General features: G+C 44.1%; 1 protein-coding gene across 2 annotated transcripts in view; it reads right to left on the minus strand.

The window, feature by feature from the left end:
- RAD51B (RAD51 paralog B) overlaps positions 1-20960 on the minus strand; it is a gene marked incomplete at its 3' end in the record, with an annotated part of 683831 nt that overhangs the window by 212195 nt on the left and 450676 nt on the right. The window lies entirely within an intron of this gene.

A 20960-nucleotide genomic window follows, 5' to 3' on the forward strand; every position in this document is an offset into this window, starting at 1 on the left:
ACAAAGACTGAAAATTCTTCTGGTGGAACTGGTGGAACCAGCCATTAGCTGGTGTTCTACAGAAAACCAACTGGGTTCTGGCAACTGGATGACGGTTTTAGTAGGTGGGGAGAGGGAGTCATACTTAGAACCCATGATTCCAGTTACACCGGTCACATGCTCTACAGGAAAGTCACCACTGTTGCCTGTCATAGGGGCCAGAGGATCAAAACTTGGACTCGCTGGATGATCTTGAATGAATTTCTGACCCTCCCTGTGTCTCTGCTGCCTCAACTATTAAAATACAAATAAACATACCCACCTGCTTTGGTGTGAAATGAGGTTGCATCACCTTTTTGGCTCCGTAAGCAAGATGTGTCTTGCTAGTATCACACTGCTCTGTGGAACTGAGAGTGTGGAAGCTTTGGGCTTCCAACATGTGAATGAACGCCAGTATCCAAATGACCAGCAGCCAGATATGAAGTGAGAGTCTCTGAAGAGAGGCAAGCATTTCAGGTCTGCCTTTCAAGAAGCTGCAGCCACACCCAACTACCTGGGTCTACACGGAAGTGACTGAACACCGTTTGGCTGAATTTCTTTGGCTGGCCGATGCCTCACTGACCACCTCTGAAAGAGGTGTGCACAGGGTGAGGGATCTGAATGAGTGCACAGGGGTCAGAGGGCTGGGGAGCAGCGACAGAGAGGACACAGTGGAACGGGAGTAAACTGGGCGGTGGAACTGTCCTTTGATCAAATGCTTGTTTTTCTCTAGGCAGAATGATTACAGGGAATTTGCTGTCAGTGCTTTTGGACTAATTTCTCCAGACACTTCTCTGAAGAGTGCAGGACTCTGATCAAACCCTCCCAAAACCAGCAGTTGAGGAGGTGGAAGGAGGAATTTCAAAAGCTGGTGATGTACACAGAATTCTTAGTCGGAAGCTAGGTTCACTCCGCCGGCATACAGCACTTGCTGGACCCTAATCTTTGGCTGCCAGGCCTGCAGGGGCTACAGCAATCAGAGGCCACAGGGGTCTTCATGCTCCTGGCTTCTTGCTCCTTGATTTCAGACTAGCCAAGGGGAGAAGACCAGTCACTAGGAATCCCAGTACCAAACAATCCTACCTATTGTCCCACCATTCCGTATGCTTCCTATCAGCAAAACCATTTACAGCACTCCAGACCTATCCCTGGCCCCAATCTCGTTGACTGTCACTCAGCCTAGGGTGGTTCTAGGGAAATTGCAGGCCAAAAATGAAGGATACCTTTGTTTTCATCTCTATGATAGGATGGCATGTGGTCCTGAGTGCCAAGGTACTAAGATAAGAGGGGTGCTCAAAATGCCCAGATGGCTGGAGAATGAAAACCCGGAGAACGGAGCCAAGTTTGCACAGCAGACAAGGGCCACTGTGGCCGGGGCTGAAGTGGAGTCCATGGAGGCCACAGGCAGCAGCGGAACTAAAGGGAAGCCATCCCCCGACTCAGCTGGTGGGAGTTGGGCAGCTTCCCAGCTGGAAGGGGCTCTCAAACACATCCCTGTAAGCTACCCATGAAAGACAGAGATGCCTTAAAAACAACAAACAAAAGGAGCTGCTAATCAAGAGGAACTTTAGACTTAAGAACGGGATTCAGTCATCCTTCCAGAAAGATGCATGTCTGGGCCAAGGCCCAAGAGCATGACATTCAGCTGCTGTCCTCCTCTCTGGGGCCCAAATTTGGAGGCACTGAAAGGAGAGGAGATTCACAAAGGAAGCAGATGGGAAGGCCCCCATACACATGCAGTGCAGTTTCCACACAGAGTATTAGAATTCACCAGGTATAAGCAATCACAGTTGCAATCGGCCGATCGGAACTGAAACAGTGTTTGGAATAAGAAATCAGCAAAGACCACAAAACTCATATCGTTCCCTTTCCTCTAAACTTTGAAAGTTATAGCCATCTGGTGGTTGACGCTCAGTGCTGGCAATCTTGGAACCACCCCAGGTTCTGACTCCTCAAGACACCCCAAGCAAGGGCTTTTTCTGTGCTTGGTAAAACAAAGGTGTTTTGTATATATGGCCCAAATGGCCTTAATTCTCTTCCAAGCTTACTACTTATAACCAGGCTATTTTGTTAACAATGGCTGCTCCCTCCATTTCTTCCCTAATACTTTCAGTACCATCCCAATTGCTTTTAGCAATATTCTATCTTCCGCGGATTCTTCAGATAGAAAGGCTATGACATTATCATGTGACTCAAACAAAACAAGACAGTGGAAAAGAGAAACAGTAAAAGCTTGATAATGATGCTGGAAAAATCCATAAACAGTGGAAAGGAACTGCTAATAAGACATTTTAGTTTAACTGGGCTTTGAGAACCATTTTTCTAGAGTTGGGCTTTTTTTTTTCCTGAAAAGTCCAGCTGCCTTGGTTCAGGGAAAAGAGTGGTGTGACTGTTGCCTCAGCCACCAGACAACAGGTTGAAGACTGAAGGACCTCGTCATCTGTGGAGACCCTTCCTTCCTACCAACCTTGCCTTGACAGCTGGATGGGGCAGAGATGGAGCAAGAGAGTCTTCTCCCGCTGGACCTTCGTCTGCAGCATGTATTAAACTGAAGACAGCAGGGAAGCAGAACGATGGATTGGTTCTATCTTCTGCTTTAAACTTGCAGGGATACAAAGCAACTGACAGGCTCCAGGGAACTGTATTTTGCTCCTCCCACTTATTTAGGTAGCATCCAGGCAGCCGGAATGAATCAATCTTCATAATCAGAAACAGCTGCTGTTTATAACAGCCTTGGGTACAACACCTTTCACCAGCACATTTTGTTTTAAACACCACATTTCTCCTCCACGATGCTGCTCTTCTATAGGAACCTGGGCTTTTGTGGACGAACAGCACTTAGTAACACCCACTAATGGACAAAATAATATTTGTTTGATTTCTACAACAGGAGTTGAAACAGTAGAATTGAGTTTCGGTGGGTTGATTTGCTGCATTATAATAAGTTCGGGGCCAATATCCAGTTACTTTCTTTTTTCATCCTGCCCTCCCTCCAGATGACATCAACATCCATGTGTAGAGTCTTCTAAACAGCATCGGTGCTATTTTAAGTATGGTAACTGGTGGGGGGACAAGATGATCTTGAGCTGAGATAGCATAAGGATTGCAATAGGAACAGGATACCCTTTGAAAAGAGAACGCAAGCTCTTCCTAAGAGCAAGAATTCAGGATGTCCTAGGTCACTGCTGGTTGCATTGTCATTTATCACTGGCTGCAGGACATAGTGACCAGATTTCCTGGAAGTAAAAAAAGGCTTTTTTCCTGAATTTTCTCTTGACGTAAACCATTATCTGTTTGCAAGAGATGAGGGAAAAAAAGGCATACACGTATGTTAGAACCTCTAGCCTTTAAAATAGTCATTACCTGCTTCCCAAATGGCCTACTTATTAAGTCTCATTTTTTTATTTTGCAATTATTTCCTCTTCAGAAAAAGCTGCCTATGGGTAGTCCATTAAAATTGATTTTGTCGGACTTCTTTCTTGAACAGGCCTCCTCGCTGTTCCTCCAACATGCCAGGCATGGCGCTACCCCAGGGCCTTTACACATGCTGTGCCCTCCGCCTGGGTTGCTGTTCCCCCAGATGTCCCCATGGCTCCTTCTTTCACCTCCGGGTCTCTGCTCTAATGTCACCTTCTCCGTGAGGCCTTCTCTGACTGCCCTAGTAAATTGCAACCCTGCCACACAGGGTTCACTTAACTTTGAACACACTCCTATAGTTGAATATTAAAACAAAACAGTAGCAAGTAGTGAGCATATTATGATTACAGTCCTTCACTCAATCACTGCTGCAAGTAAAATGCCAGCAGTGAGTGTCAGTCGCTGGCCCTATTAAGACCTCTGACACTGAACACCACCCCGAGGATGACGTTCATCGCCCTCATATGCTTCTCCATTGTAACGGCGCCGTCCTTCCTGATATGGATCAAAGTCCATTTTTTTTTCTTTTTTACTGGATTACATGTTGGGCTGCAATTAACAGAGTTGACATGGCACCAACACTACTCTGCCTTCCTCCACACTCACAGAAACTTTATGGACACTCAGTTCCATCCATACAAAGATGACGTGTACGGGTTGCAGAAGTGGGAGATAAGGAGGTAAGATGCAAGGGAAGAAAGGCCACTCTCTAAAGAGGTTCATCTCCAACATACTGTCTGAAGAGAGACGGGGCTCCCTGCTGGGAGGACAACGTGGCCGAAAACGTCTCTTGACTGCAGTGTCTTGGGAAAGCCTCCGAGAGAGGAAGTGAAATGGCTCGCGATGGGGTTAAGGGAGAAAACACCAGAGAACAGGGTGGAACCTGATTCAAATAAACAAGGCTGCTCACCACTCTGCAGAGTTTAGTTTTGTTTTTAGACAAATTAGCTTTCCTTAGAGAGAAAGGTGACCTGCTTTTTCGAAAGAGTGCCCTCTTCCCTCTCACATGCAGCCGCCGGCTGGTCCTACCTCAAGCACTCAGGCCTACAACAGGCCTGACGTCAGTATGGCGTTCTCCCCCAGTAACGCTGTAATCACATCTGTCGTGTAGTTTTCTGGCTTTGTGGCTTCATAAAAAGCACAGGCACAGAGGACAAAAAAGTAGAATATTTTAAAATTCATCAGGTGATAAAAGGAAATCAGCTTTGGGTGCCTGAGGGGGAAATAGCCCACAAAGTTTTGATGTGATCCTTTCCATCCTGAAGTGAACAGGGTATCTGATCTTACTTCTACCCAAAGGAAGATGTCAGAGGAGGAAGAATTTTATGCAGGAGACGTGTTGGCATCCTCATAAGACTTTACTGATTCAAAACTAATTTACTTTTATGGTCTTGAATTATAGAAAACAGGAATATAAACGAAAGAATGTCCATGCATGACAATGGCTCCAAAGTAACATAAAATATAGCAGAGTCAAGTCACACCTTACAAAACATCTTACATATTCATCAAATCATGTTTCCCTGTGATTGACATACATCATCCCAGTAAGTCTAAAAGTATTCCTTATACAACACTATGCCATTCTATTGAAATTCTCTAAGCATCATAGGTAGAATAACCATTTCCCATGATTATCCACTCTTTTGGTTGGAGGAACTAACTCTGTTAGTGTCCAATACCAGCAGCTCTGTGTCCAGTCCCTCACCACATCTCCAGCAGAGATCCTGAACCTACCATTAGCTGGAATGTTTTACAGCAAACAATACTGCATTGAAAGATGCTTCTTTAGCAGGATTTAATAAAAATGATTACTATCTTTATTAATATTGTTGTTGTTGCTAGGAAAATACTGTGTAATATTCCAAGAGCAAACTGAGAACTCCATGCCCCTAGCATGGAGAGGCCTAGAGCAGCAAATCTCCAGGCACCTTTATCCACCCTCTGATTTTCATCTCCAAACATAATAAAAGTTAAATCTAGCAGGAACTATTTGGCTTTATGATCTTGGAAGATAAACTGTTGCTTAATGTCCAGCTGTAGTCATCTTCTGCCCTTTGCCTCTCTCTACTTCTCTGTGATTCTCCTTTCTCCCTACTGGAAAATTAATGTTCTTTACCCTTGGGCCTGCCATTTTCTGCTCCAGAGCCCTGAATCGTGAGGCTGGTGATGGGTGGTGACCTCTCTGTGGCTCATTTCACTGCCAGTACCGGTGCCAATGACTTGGCTTCTACTTTAATAACTGGAAAGTGGACAGCAGACACCACATTTGATGAGGCTGCTCTGCCTCGCAAGCTTCCTCATTAGGCAGATGAAACAGAGCTGCCTTTCTTGGTGGAGAACATGAGCTATCTTATGCCCTCTTAGTTAATGAAGGGTCTTGCTGTAAGAATAGCTTTCCCAGTCCATTAGCAGGACAGTTCACTAAATAACCTGTTAACGTTTCTAAGAACTAAATGTGGAACACCAATCTTCAAGGGGCACACTAACATCATAAAATAGAGTGACGCTGCCTCAAAGATATGTTCCTAGGCCTCACAGTGAAATACGTGGTGTCAGGATATAACCGCGAGGATTTTTTCCCTGTCTTATAAGCGCCTCCCCTCTTAATATTGTCTGTGAGCTGAGATCAATGGCAGCTTTTCCAATAGAAAGTGCATTTGGTTTCAATTCACTTTCCTAACAACAGCGACTAACCCTTAGCAAGATGGAGAACATTAAGCCCCATTGTTCAGGCTGAGGATGGCTTACTTGGGTGGCAGGAAGCAGAACAGTCTTTTCTCTGGAGAAGAAAATGCCTGTGGGTAGCAAACCTTATTCCCAAACAGCCTTTTTTTTTTTTTTTTTTTTTTCCTGTATGACAGTGAAAGAAATCAAAGAATAATCTCTAATCACAGAACTGGAAGGGACCTCAGAAAATCATCATCTGACTCTGCCTCTCCTAGAAGGTTTTGTTTCTTAAATAATTATATACACCCCGAGGCACTGTGATTTAATAAGGTCTAAGGGCACAGCAAAGTATTTCATAAATTATTTTAGTAAGCCCCTCATGGAGCCTTTTGTTATCTTAAAGAATGAGAAAATGAATGAGATTCTTTAGGATTTGGCAGCTTTAAAAATTTTAGACGGTGGTGAGCGGAAAAGGTAGGAATAGTATCCAAGTTGTGTTCTTTTGGCAAAAGAAAATACCTGTGCCCCTGGTTCGTGTCTCAAATAACCAGAAACTCACTCTCCATGATTGTAATTATTCAGAAGCACCCTGCCAGTTACATTCTCTTTTCTCTCACTGACAGAAAGAATGGCACACTGGATAGGCTAATACAATGGAAGAATTCTGATGCACGCAATGTCCTAATGAAGGGTCCTTCAGGAAGAAACAAACAAACAAAAAAACCACCCAAATGGCGAATTATGTAATTCTACCCTTGAGTTATTTAGAAAATGGTAGGGGGAAAAAATACCATCCACTGTCTGTTCCTCGAACACCTCCTATCAAGGGCTCTAACCATTTAAAAACATGTTTCCTGGCTTCAGACTGGCTATAAATAAATTTAATAAGCATGAAAAAAAAATCACTGCATCATTTACAGTTCTCTCTCAACTCCAGCTGACAAAAATCCACTCCAGATGTTTGTTCTGCGAGAACAACAGCATAAGGGTGAACTTCAATCTCAAGCATGAGAGCCTCAGAAGAAGAGGAAGTGTTTCAAAAGAAAAGGACGGCAAGGTGGGCGGGGAGGGTGTGGAAAAACCTGGCTTGATACCGATTTCACAGAAACGCGGTAATGAACTTATTTTGTGTGTAAGAAATCCAGTTTATTAGACTTTCCCCTGTCTCCTCACCCCTTTCAAAGCCACAGGAGCTTGGCTGGTGAAGCCTGAAATGGATGTTTCATAACCTTTGCTTTTAAATTAAACAAATGACCTCAGATTTTGGAGAGGTTGTTGACTCAGGAGAAAGTATGCCATTAAAAGTGTGCCAGAAACAGATTTAATTGGTACAAGTCCCAAAAAGTGTTCGAAAGAGCACAGGCTTCCCGCATATAGATTTCAGGGAAATTACTCAAAGGCCGCACAGCTTTGTCAGAATTGGAGATGTGAAACAAGGCAGCTGAAAGACTCCGTATCAAAAGGGTAAATTCAATTCGGGAGATATTCATCTGATTACCTACGCCAGGCCGTGAATCGGATATGCTCCATTGTGCGCTCATGTTCAACCTGGACGGCTGGAGGAGCCAATGGCTTCCTTTTCCCTAACATATAATTAAGTTTTAAGAGACGATCGAGTTACAGATACAACGTTTTAAGAAATATTTCATTCAGGAGTGGCATTTACAGTGCTTGCCTGTTGCAAGAGACATTGCTCACTTTACTTCCTCGAGCCACGCTGGAGAGTGTGGGGATCAGGGCCTGGGGGCTCGGTGTTTGCGTTTCAGGCTACAATAAATGCTCTCTGTGCACCTGCCTGCAGGAAAAACCAGTCCAGCTGCCTCCTAAGACAAAAGGGCCCTGTATTAAGTGCTGAAAACCCAGACGTGAACTGACCCTGGCAAATTCCAGCTAGAAAAAAAAAAATTCAATATTTTCGTCCCGTCCGAGAGAAGCTGTCATGTAGGTTTCTGGATTTCTTTTCCCATCACCACTGAGTCTGAACAATGGTGACCTGTCAACAGAAGTCACCTCCTTTCTCATGAGTCTCCTTGCATTTCTAGATTCCTTTCCTGATGGCAAAATCCATAGCCCGGCACACGATAATCTGTCCTCCAGAAATCAGCACACACTCTCCTGCTCTTTCTCCGCCAGGCTCTTCCCACTGGAATCTTATTTGGGTCATTAAGGACACGCAAGTACATCCTCCCAAAGAGATAGCATTGCTGACTTAACGTGTTTTTAAAGATTTCCCGAATACACACTTTCCACAGATTCCAGGTACATTTAATGGCAAGAATGTTTATCAGTAGGGCAGGCAAAAGATCAAGAGTAGAGTTCCTCCATGCCCAGCGTGGTTCCTGATGCCAGTTGGTCAAAGGCCATACTGGGTCATGCAAACCAATGACCTCTCCTGGGAGAGCTGTTCAGCTTGGGCTTGTTCTAATTCATGTCTGGAATCGATCATACTAGTCTCAGCTGATCTGTGCATTCTCATGAAGTAAAGAGATTTCTCACAAAATCTGAAACGCAACCAGATGAGGCCTGGGCAGCTTTACCCCAGGTCACAAATGAATAAACTAAGAAGGGCAAGGTGATTACCTCAACTTGAGAGTGTAGCTTGGTTACAAACCCAGAAAAGAATCCATGAATTGTAACCTCCCACTTCTCTAAGCCAACCTTGAGTAGAGGGCAAGACGAATTAAGTAGTGATTTTGATAATTATTTAAAACTGCCATAGATAGTAAGGCTTTGGCTGCAAACCATTTCTGAATATATTTGGTGATAGAGAGCTAAACTTTAAAGGGTTAACAGCTTGCTCAAAGTTGCTTCAATAGCTTCTCCAAAATCTCGCCCCAAGGGGTGGGAAAACCAGATGATCAGCACAGGAAAGCCAGGTTCCCTAACGGGACCATTCCAGCAGGATGTGCTCAATTGCTTGTGTCTGGAGAGCACATAGGACCCAAGGGCAGTTTATCTGATTTGGTGCTCATTAAACAGCTGCCCCAGAAAAACAGCCACCCCCCACAGGTGCTAAGCTACATGAAGCTACCCTGGCCAGCCTGGCAAGTTCTCAGCAAGTGTGGGGCTGATTTACAGACTGCCACTTCGCAAGTGGGTCTAACCCCATGATGGAGGTTGGCTGTTGGCTGATATAGAGGGCCTTACACACACTGTGATTCGGGACAGATGGATCAGGGAGTCCACCGTCTCTATGCCCTGATATCTTAAGATGGCGGCCCAAAAGCCACCACAAGGTCACAATGATCTTGTCTTTCCTTGATTGCCTCTGACATAAAAAAATCTGTCTCCCTCAACCCGGCAGTTCTCTAGGTGCTGGGCTGTAGTGTGACGTTAGCTGTTTCATGCGTGTGGGCCTCATTTTTCTTATCTTTTCCTGTTCTATCCACTGTAGTACAACACATACAGCCAGTTTAGACGTAAGGTTTAGCTCATTACAGTATGTAGGAATTCTAGGGTTCCAACCAGATAAGGCTGCCAAAATTGAGAATTAGCCTTTATGTTCCAGAGGGCAGAGGCCAAGCCTGATACTGTTCTTGTTACCCCGGAACCCCCAGCAAGCATTTCATATTATACATGTTCCATTTTGAATGAATGCACGATTGAAAGACTAGACCAATTCTTAAGTTTGAGAAGTGACTTGCTCAACATAACACAGAGGGTTTGCGGCAGGGCTGGCCCTTGAACACAGGTCTCCTAAATCCAAAGGTAGTGCTTTATCTACTGTTAAAACACACTGCTTCTCTAATGTCCATTTGTAAGGAGATTTCAGGGGGCGTACAACCTCTCACCACCCCCTTCCACGCCAGTCATAATGGACCTCCCACAGGTCTCCCATGGCACCCTGCCTCTTGTCCATTACATGGGCGTTTCCCTTGGCCCGGAGCACCTTCCCCTCCTTTTCCTCCTCTTGGGAACTGCTACTGATCCTTCAAGATCCAACTCAAGTGTCTCCTCACTGAAAAGCCTTCTGAGAACACTCCCAGCCCCAAAGCGGGGCTCCTATGTGCTTCCCCAGCAAAATCCTGACCCTAGAGCCATCACAGCACACTCTGTATACTCATACGTCATGATTCCCCAACCACCTGACTGTGAGCTTTCCAAACGGCAGAGCCTTAGCTTCTGTCTCTGTATCCCTAGCCATCTGTCTAGCACAGGACCCAGTAGAGAGTCCTAATAAACACCCTTATGGTAAATCAGACTAAAGTACTTCAATCGCCACTCTTCTGTGAATGTGGGAGATTCCTCTTTCCAAAGCAGAGCTGTTGAGCCCCTGTTCTTTCCTCTCTGACACTTTCCCTGCACTGCCTACTGTTATTCGTCAATACAGTCAGCGCAGGCACATAGTTCAGGCTGACTGCACTTGGTAGGAATTTTAAAGCATACGTGATATATCGGTGAGAAAGATCACAATGGCAGTTTCATGCTTCTTTTAGGTGAGTACAGGTCTAAAGCTTTAAATCATTCTTTGATTGTCTCTCTTGTAGCTGTAGGTGCCTCCTTCATTCATCAAATATTTAAGATGTAACTACTATTATCAGGCACTATTCCGAGAGATCCAGCAGTGAACGAAAGAGACAAAGATGCCTCTCCTCAGGGAGCTTACATTGTAATGCCCCTAAGACAAGATTTTCTTGCTGATTCACCTTAATTTTGGACTATCATGTCAAAGTGCAAGCTATTTCCCTTGGTTCCAGTTGGGTCTCTGAAGGAGCAAAGGCGGTTCTGCCTGGCTGGGCTTTGGCTCCCACCTGGCGCTCTGGCAGCCACTTATTCACTAATGTTGGTTTCCTGAGCTCTACCTTTAAAGATTTCAATGATCTATTCTATCTCTGGTCTAGTGGTCTCTTGGGGGAATGTTCTCCTTGTCACTCAACTCAGAAACAATTTATTTTGGCGCTTTTCCAGCCACATTTACCTATACGTTATATTTATTGATTGATTTATTTTTATTGAAGTATAGTTGATTTACAATGTTGTGTTAGTTCTGGGTGTACAGCAAAGTGATTCCGTTATATATACATATATATCTATTTTTTTCAGATTCTTTCCCCTTATAGGTTATTACAAAATATTGAGTATAGTTCCCTGTGCTATACAGTAGGTCCCTGCCGGTTACATATTTTATATATAGTAGTGTGTATACACTACACTACTACTATACAGTGTGTAGTAGTGTGTACTATTACACTACAAATTCCTAATTTAACCCTCCCCGCATACTATATTTAAAAGCAAAACAAAGTTTGTCTCCTTAATGCCTGGCCTACTGGGGTGTCATCCATCCTCTATAGCTGGAAGTAATACTCCTGGGAAACTTAGATTCTCTTAGCTGCTTTTATGGGCCTATTAGATAGAAGGATGGCTGAGAAAAATCAACATCAGAACCTAAAAAGGCCTCAATGTCTACTATTAAAACATAAGAAGCCCTCTCCAACACACACACACACACACACACACACACACATGCACGCACACACACACATGCACGCACACACACTTGCATTTCATCCATAAAACTCAGACCCTCTCCTGAAGGTAGGGAGTAATTTTGCTCCAGCATATTGTAAATTATGGAGAGGATGTAACTGATAGATACAGAGTTCTTCCTGCACACACTTCAGTTACCAGCTGCCATCTTGGCTTCTCTGCCTTATCTTGTCTTAAGCAGAGGTAAATGATGGCTGACCACAGGACAGACATATAGTCTGTGCTAACGGGCCTGCCATATGACCCTCAAGAGGAGGCGACTTACACACAGGTAAGCTTAGGCCTCATATCTCATCAGATAGTAATTGTTTGGAGTAGGAAGTGAATGCTGAATAAACAGAAGAGACCTCTCTCCACCCTGAAGAGAAACGCTAGGGCTGACTGTGGGCATAAAAAAAATTAGATCAAAGAGGAGCCAGAACTGGAACTAGAAATAAAATGTTTTCAAATGTTTAAAAAGAAAAACAATATGTTGGCTTGAAGGCATGGACTAGCAATAGGGAGGTAATACCAAAAATTTGATCTAGAAGATGATGATTTTGAGAATGGATGTGACTGGAGGGACTGACAAAGGTACACAGACGTCTGTGTTTACTAGCAAACTAATTAAAAATACTTGCTCAGTTGGACACAGTTGTTTAACTAGATGTTATAGTGGGGTACTCACTCCATAGGTACACCCTTCTAAAGGAATCTTATAAGGGGAAAGTGCCCCTTATCCATGGACCCTACTGAAAGAATAGGTGTACTGGCCAGGTTTTTTTACCATATGACTTCTTGGCATTGGCTGATTAGACAAAAAGATAACCCAGCAACAGAATTAGCAGGTGTGAAAAGGTAAATTGGGCCGATCAGCTTATAAGGTCAACGTTCAGTGCCATGGAAAGCTGAGGCAGATATGAGAAAAATGAAGAGAATGACCTAAGTTTAAACCTTTCCAATTTTCATGTAATCTGGCTGTACTTTACTTCCTATTTGCACAAAGCCATGAGAATGCCAACTTATCCTTACAAAAGAACTCAGTGGATGAAAATGTAAGTTCTGGAGCCAGACTCTTGGGTTGGAATCCTGGCTCTGCCCATAACTGTGTTGCTTTCTAGGACTCAGTTCCTTCATCTAGAAAATGGGATAATGATTACCATCTGCCTCAGAGGGTTGTTGTGAGTATTAAATGTGATAGTGGATGTACAATGCCAGGCACATGATATACGGTCCATGAATGTTAGCTACAGTTATAAGTAGGCCTGACTTTTTTTAAAGCAAACTTGAGTGGCTTTCTGTTTCTTGCTACCAAAAGAACCCTGAAACAGTCTAGTAAATACTCTCTCCCAGACATGAGACAGAGCCTGCAGAAAACACCACTGGCGACCCAATGGAGGCCAGGTGGCTGCCGTGGGTCTGATGGTGTCCCTTCTACATGCCTATGCCCTCTCTTAGGGTATTACCTCCTTGAGAGCTCGGATGGAGACACATTCATCTTGGTATTCCTATGCCTAACATGGACAAGAGACTCAATGAATAAAGAGTGGTTCTCAAAGTGTGGTCCCCAGAACAGCAGTATTAACAACTCCTGAGAATTTGTTAGAATTGCAAATCCTCTGGCCCCTCCCAAGACTGACTGAAACTCTGGGAGCGGGAGCCCAGCAAGGTGTGTATTGATAACCCCTCCAGGTGATTTTGATGCATGCTAAAGTTTGAGAACCACTGGGATGAGGGTTCTGTTGGGGAAACACTACCACCCCATAGCCTTGACTGAAGAACAGCCCTACTCTATCTAGGGAGATCATTCACCTTTGAGCATGTGGCTTAGGAAGAGATGCACACGTAACTATAAGGGAGGAAGGAGAAATGTTCCCAGTCAGTCGAATAAGTCTCATCAATCATGTTGATCAAGGAAATGACATGTTACCAATGGATCATCCTCACATTCTTCTCACAGAGGCTTCAGGGAAAATCGGCTCCCTAACATGTTACGCCAGATGTCCGTGATCCATACTGCTGACTTCTCAAGTCCTACCCCCCCCCCGCATTCCCGTACATGCCCCCTACACTCCCAGTCATAAGGAATGACTGGTAGTTCTTCAAATGACCATGCCCTTGCCACCATATCTTTAGTAATGATGTATCCTCTACCTAGAACATCATTTCTTCCATCTCTGTATCCTTAGCACTAAGTGTAGTTCCTGGTGCCTAATGGGTATCCCATTTCCCTAAATATTTGATGAGTTCATTGTCTCCTTACCTCCCATATCCCCATCCCTAAGCCATCTTACACATCTCGTCTGGACAGTCTTCAGAGTACAAATTATGATCATTTTATCACAAAACCTTAATTCAGTCTGGCATTCAAAGTCTGGCCCCGATCTACTTCCAAATTTATTGCACATGACCTCCTAGATTTACCCTAAAACCCCAGGCAAATGGGGCTCCTTTGCTACCTTCCCAACATATGCTACATTTCCCTACAACACAGATCCTGTTATTTACTGAGTACCCTCTAGGAACTAGGGGATACAGGGGTGATCAAGACAAAGTCCATGACCTTGAGAAGATGATATGAAAGCAAAGGAGGCAGACCATAAACTCATAAACAAATAAACTTATAAGATCAGGTAGTGATAAGGGCAATGAAGAAAATCAAGTAGGTTTAGGGGATAGAGAAGGCTGGGAAGGGGGTAGTGGTTTCATCTTAGATAGAGAGGTGATGGAAGACCTCTCTGAGAAGATGACACTTGAGTGAGACTGAAGGTAGTGAGGCAACAGGCCAAGGGAAGTTCTGGACAAGCGCTCCAGTCAGTGGGAAGAGCAAGTTCGAAAGACCAGAGGCAGAAAGCCCAGAGCCTAAGGAACAAGGGAGTGGGCTGTACAGCTGGAACAGGTTTGAAGAGGAGGATAATGATAGGAGATAAGGGCAGACAAGGCCTATTTTGAACTTAATGTCTTAGTTCTCAGCATTTCCTGATCTTTCCTCTGCCTATTGAAATCCTATCTATCCCTCAAGGCCTATCTCTTACATCTTCCTCCCTGGACCCTTCAGATCTCCCTTTGCTGAAAGAGATGTTCCCTTCTTCCTGAATCCCGGGGACTTTGGTCCATACCATACTTGTCTAAAGCGCTGCACACATTCTACCTAATACTGTGCTTCTTTAGAATGATTCTCAAACTGCACTGTAAATATCTTGAGGGCAGGGACCGTATCTTGCTCATTTCTGGATTTCCTGTAACATTAACATAGTGCATATAGTAGAGGCTCACAACTCATGAAATCATCAGGCGGGAAGGCACTTAAAGGTCTCCTCATCTAGCCAAAAAGTTTTTTTTTTGGAGGGACCATAGCTCTAAAACTATGCTACTATGTGCAGAAATGCAGCTAATCCACAGGAAAAGTCAGTCTGACTGAATAAAATACAGTTTAATCCAACTGGTATTTATCGAGTGGCTTATCAGAAGAAGGAAGAAAAGCAAAGCCCTCAGAGAGATCCAAACCTAGGTCGGAGCTCAGCTGGACTGTCATTGGGCCAGACCACCTTGCCAGACCTTGTTACAATCCTCCCCAAATCCTAGTAAATATCACCAATGCATTCTGAAAGTCTTCCCTGCCACATAACAACACAAACTAAGTTATCTCCTGGCACCACTCCTAGAAACCAGCCATTCTTTACTTTATGATTGCTGACCTGGACGCCTCTCATCTTTGGTATAGAATTCTCTTCGATGATGTAAACAAGGATCTCTTCTCAGAGAATCCTTTGGATTTGAAGACCTCCGGGATCACACCCCCTCTTCTCTGGGCTTCCAGCCCTGCCACCTCTGTAGTTGAAGCAACTGGCAAAACTGGCTTTGGTGTTCTCGTCCCTTCTGCCTTCATGACACTGAGATGTGAACAGGAACATATGTTGATCTGGGAAATGAGCCAGTAAATCCGCCTCGAAGACCGCTTCCCGAAGAAAACTTCTGGCTCTCATCTCATTTGATCTTAATGCACCTCCTGCTTCAAATGTGTCTCTCCGGCAATCTCTCACTAGCAAAACAGAACTCCTGACCAAGAAATGCTTCCTGGTGCTTGACTTCACTGTTCCTTTCTCCTTTTGATCCCTTGGCTGTGGTTCTATCGCCCGCTGGCCTCTCGGCTGAAAATCCTCAACAAGTTCCTCTCCCTTGCGAGATCCACAGCTTTTCAGATGTCTGTGGGCTGTGCCCATTCCCCCCTCAACTCTAGTGGCTCGCACCTCACATAACATTTAGGCTTTCTTTAGCTAAATGCTACAGGGCTTGGGAGGTATTTCAATCTTCTAAGCTTTTTCTATAAATTAGGCCTTTCATGGCAGCTGAACCGTTGCGGGAAGTGGTATATACCCAGCTAAGGGCCGTGGATTCTTAAATACTAGGGGGAGTGGGGCACGGGTAGGTGTGTATCCCCTTGTGAACAGAAGCAGTGAAGTTGTGTGTCTATGGCTTTGGAATCAAAAACGGAAAGGTCACTAGGACACAAGTATTTGTATCCCAAACTCCCTCCTAAGAGGCAGCAGTGTGCAAATCTAGGATCTCACGGGAGGGGCTCTGGCTTCTGTTCCCGGCGCCACCACCTCTCACCCGCTGTGTGGCCTTTGGGCAACTCCCTTCTTGCCTTCAGGCTTCACTTGCTTGAGGTGGATTAAATGATTCATCACATTAAGACATTTTTAAATACTATGGAAATGCTAATGTTCACAATGTTGATCATCATTGTTAATATTAACCTTGAAGTGACATTTCATGTTTTCAAAGCACTAATTATAACCAACCTGCACCATGCCCCCAAGAGGTGGGTTTTTAAAGCTGCCCCGCCCACACTCCCTTGCACAGGGTCCTACCCAAACCAATGAACATTTAGTTTGAGGTTGGGCTATGCAGGGCTTTGGAGCCAAAGTGTGGACAGAGTCCTGCTAACTTGACCAATCTACCCCAAAGTTTGTGGTTAATGGATTACAAATTCGGGTAATGCTGGACAATAAATTACAACTATAATAATAAAGCTGAAAGGACACACAATTTAAGCAGAAACACCAGTGTTTTTTATCGGAAATGAAAGAAACCATTGATCATAGCAACTGTCTGAGATTAGCAGGGAGCCACATTTTCAAACATCCTGCAGTAACTCCAGAGCAGATCCAGCTGGAAAGCAAGAGTGGAAATAAAACTTGAAAATTCCTACCACGCTTTGAAGTCTGCCTCTTTCACAACCACGAGTCCCTGATTCGTCCCAACCATTCTGAGCTGTTCTTGCTTGTTGAATTTATTTTAAAAGAGACACAAGCCACGCACTTGCATATAATCTATCAAATGGACTCCAGCTTTCTGCAGGGATGGTTTGTTAGGGAATATGAATCCCAAAATACCTTCTCTTGCACATGAAATCAGCCATCAGTTCAACTGGAATAGAAAGGCTTCCGATACTAAAACTAGAAACCACTCTTGGTTCTAGTAAATACTACTTTTTCCTCTTGTGTTCTTTCCTTGACCCATCCAGGTACTTTTAATTTTTAGTTTTTTAAGGCTGTTATCTATGAAAAACTATTACTACAGATAAAAGGATATTAAGTGCCACCCTAGGCTCCTAAAATGGGCACGTCACCACACTGAAGTGACTGCTATCCCAGTAAATTATCTGAGGAAGGATAGCCTATGACCTAGGTGGAACAAAGCTTCAATCTTGCACAGGGCCCACTGTCACCACACGGCAGTCTCACCTACCAACTGTGCCTGGGTGGATAGGGGCTCAGCCAGTCCTTTCTGCTCAAATCCCAGGTGACTTCAGAATAGGACATGGTGTCTTAGGCCAGCTGGACTGTTAGATCCTTTCTCTACTGATCACTATGACTGAGATCCAATCATCCTTAGCATCTTCGACGAACACCGGGAAGAAATGTCAAGGGCATATAAGAAACATGTCCTTGGTCACAGAACAGTCACAATAACCTAGTAAGTAACCAGACACTGAACTTCATAATAACCTACACGCCTGAGTTTCTGTCAACAGAGCAAAACACCGAAGAAGAAAATAGTTTGACTCACAGTGCCTGGTCAAGAACAATGTAGATCATAAAGTCAAAAATCCTGATTTCTGCCCTTGGGTTCACAATATAACTTTGGTCAATCCGCATAAGTCTCAGCCGGTCCATTCCCCCACAGGAAGAAAATAATGTCTGTGAAAGGCACGCTGAAAACTGACAAGCACACTTGCACGTATGAGGAGTTATTTTAACTAAATAGGAAAAATTCCATTTGCCCTCTCATGCCTTCTCAGGACACAAAGCTATGGGTAGGAGCAATGGCGGGGGAGTCCTTTGGTGTCCACTTCTCCTTTCTTTGGCCCTCCCAAATGGGAGCTGAATAATTCACTGGGGGAATGAATCCTCAAAGGGAATCAGACCGTGGACCCTAGCAGTGAACTTAGGTCTACATAATCCAAGCAACAACCCAGGCACAAATTTAATAAGGAAAAAAAGCCCCAGCAACACAAAAACAAAGAACTCTCAACTTTACAAACACTGGGAGTGCAACAGCTGGTCAGCCGAGATTAAAGGAGCGTGAGAGAACACCTCCCCATCTCCTGCCTTCTCCTCCCCCGTCGAGGTCCCCGCAGCCAGCCAGGGCTCGCTTTTACAGCCCTGTGCAGATGACCTTGTTCCAGCTAAGATAGGAACTCTTTGATCTCAGCAGGGGGATGCTCTGGGCCTGCAGCTGGTAGATATTAATAGTACAGGATCCGCTGGTGTGGAAGAGATCTCTCAGTTGGGCCAGGTCACTCGTATCCCCTGCTCTGAGTCAGAGCAGAAGGAACTTCATTTCCCCGCATCAGCCCCTGCTGGGTACTTCTCTCGGGTCAACTCGGATCATTTTCTCACTGGCTGCTCTCGGTCGCTTGTTCTCACCCCGCAACTGTTTTCAAGGGAGCGCTGTTTAAGCCGTGCCCTCTGCTCTTGCAGCTGAAATCTATTACAGGACAGGGTGAACCCTGGGCTCAGCCCATCACAGTGTGTTTCTCACTCTCACCAGCTTGCACACACTTCTAGTGTACATGTTTGCGTGCGAGAGAGGGTAGAGAGAGCAAGAGACAGACAGACAAGCCCAGAAGTGTTTACAGAGAGAGAGAGACAGCAGTATGGGGAGGGGGGGCTGTTAGAGGTACGCTGATGTATCAGTGCTAAGATTTCTGAGGCTCCCTTCCATTATGTTTAATCTAGGACGACAAGGTCACTCTTCCCACACTGTAAATCAGAATTTTAAAACCCCATCACCAAGTGAACGCTCCTGACCTTCAGACCCACATCACAATCTGACAGAGTCAGAGCTAGAAAAGACTTCAGCCATCTTATACTCAACCTGTCTGTAATTTAACAGAAAAAACTGAGGCCCAAAGTGATTAAAAGAGCTGCCCAAGATCACAGAGCTATAACACAAGGGCAAAGCTGATGATACAACGCATGCTTACAACAACAGAGAGATTTGTACATTTTAATCGTAGCAACATTAACAACCACTGCAATATATTTGAATAGGTATAAGTGTTCTAAGAAATTTATTATTTTTTTTCATTCACTGGTAAGGAACTTCATTATAGGCTTCAGAAAAAAATTCTATAGACTCTTTATCTGCTTAGCTATGGAAGGAAAAGATCTAGAAAACTCAATTGCTTCCATTCTCCCTTGGGTTTCATAATAAGAAAAAGTTGTCTAAGGATGAGCTGGTAACTCTCCCTTGGCCATGAACAGGACTTTACCATTTTTTTGAAGCGGTTACACTGCAGCCACAAAGCAATTTCCTTTATATCTGTTTTGCTTCTCTTCTTTGCTTGAGATAAACCAGGAAGCCAGGACAAAGAAAAGTACTCTTACTTATTGGCTTTCAGATAAGGAAACAAGATAGTCTCTTCTGGTCTCCTCCTTGGAACTGAATAAATGTGTGTGTACGTGTGTAATACTTATAATAATAATTTTTAATCACGTTCATAGGTCTTTATGTGATTCTCATGGTTCACTGTTGTTACAAAACATTTACTATGGTACTGGTTCAGCATTTATTTACTGCCTACTACGTACCTAGAACTTTGCTGGTCATTCAGGCACAACAAAAAGAATACAAGAGAGCCTGTGACTTTAATCTGGTGGGGAAACCATGAAAAGTTAATTTCTTTTTTTTTTTTTTATCTTTTCTGTCTATTGCTGATCTGGTAGAAGGGCCACAGAGGAAGAAGAGAGAGTGAGACCAAGGCAGACTGGAACAGGAAAGGAGGTTTTGTGGAAGGGGTGGTCTTTTTTTTTTTGAATTTTATTTTATTTATTTTTTAATACAGCAGGTTCTTACTAGTTATCCATTTTATACATATTAGTGTATATATGTCAACCCCAATCTCCCAGTTCATCCCACCACCACCACCACCCACCCCCATTTTTCCCCCTTGGTGTCCATACGTGAAGAGGTGGTCTTTAAATAAACCTTGAAGGAGTGGGAGGATTTGGGAAGAAAAGAAGAGGTAGGAGTGAAAAAGGGAAATGCTGTTCTAGAAGGGTGAGCTGTCTCTGCAGAGGCACGGAGCCAGGGCTCAGGAGAGCAGGCAGAAGGTCAGCATACTTGCTGGAGGAGCTTCACAGAGGGTGCAGAGGAAGGAAAGGACAGACTACAAAGAGTTAAGAAGCATCAACTTAATCTAGAGTATTTTTGGGGAAACTGGTCCACACAAGAGAACAGAAAAAAACCTGATTTTCAGCATTTGCTGATTTCCATGGTGTAAATACTTCCACCCTGGTTGACTGCAAGCTAACAAGCCACAAATTCCTGAATATTTTAAAATCAGCTTGTTGCTTTTTGCCCATTCTCAGGAAATGGGCTAAAACAACGTCAAGATTCCTGAGTAGGAGACTGACACAGTAAAAGGAAGCCAGAAATGGGGAAGTTTAATTTGGTAGTGTAAGATGTACATGGGAGAGGCTGGAGTTGGGAAGGCCATTTTGGAATTTATTAACATAATCCAAGTGTGAGTTTTTAATAAGTCAGCTGATCACAATACAACTCACAAAAAAGAGGGCACAGATATATTTGGAAAGGACAACCAAGCAGACTTGATGATGAAAGAAGTGTATGGAGGGAACGAAAACTGATGTTTCAGCTTTTTAGCGGGAATGACAATGCATCACTGAGTGTGGAAATACCACTGAGTGTGGTACACAGAGCACTCTACAGTTGTTATAAATAAGTAATTTGTTTCACTCTGAAAAACACTGCTGAGAAGCAGGGATGTGGTCCTTGCAATTTTTGAGACCATAATCCAAGGCCAATCCATGGAAAACCACCTGGGCAGTCAGGAGCCTTGCTAGCCCTAGAGG

This window comes from Grampus griseus (genome assembly GCF_964374135.1).
Source record: "Grampus griseus genome assembly, chromosome: 2".
NCBI lineage: Eukaryota > Metazoa > Chordata > Mammalia > Artiodactyla > Delphinidae > Grampus > Grampus griseus.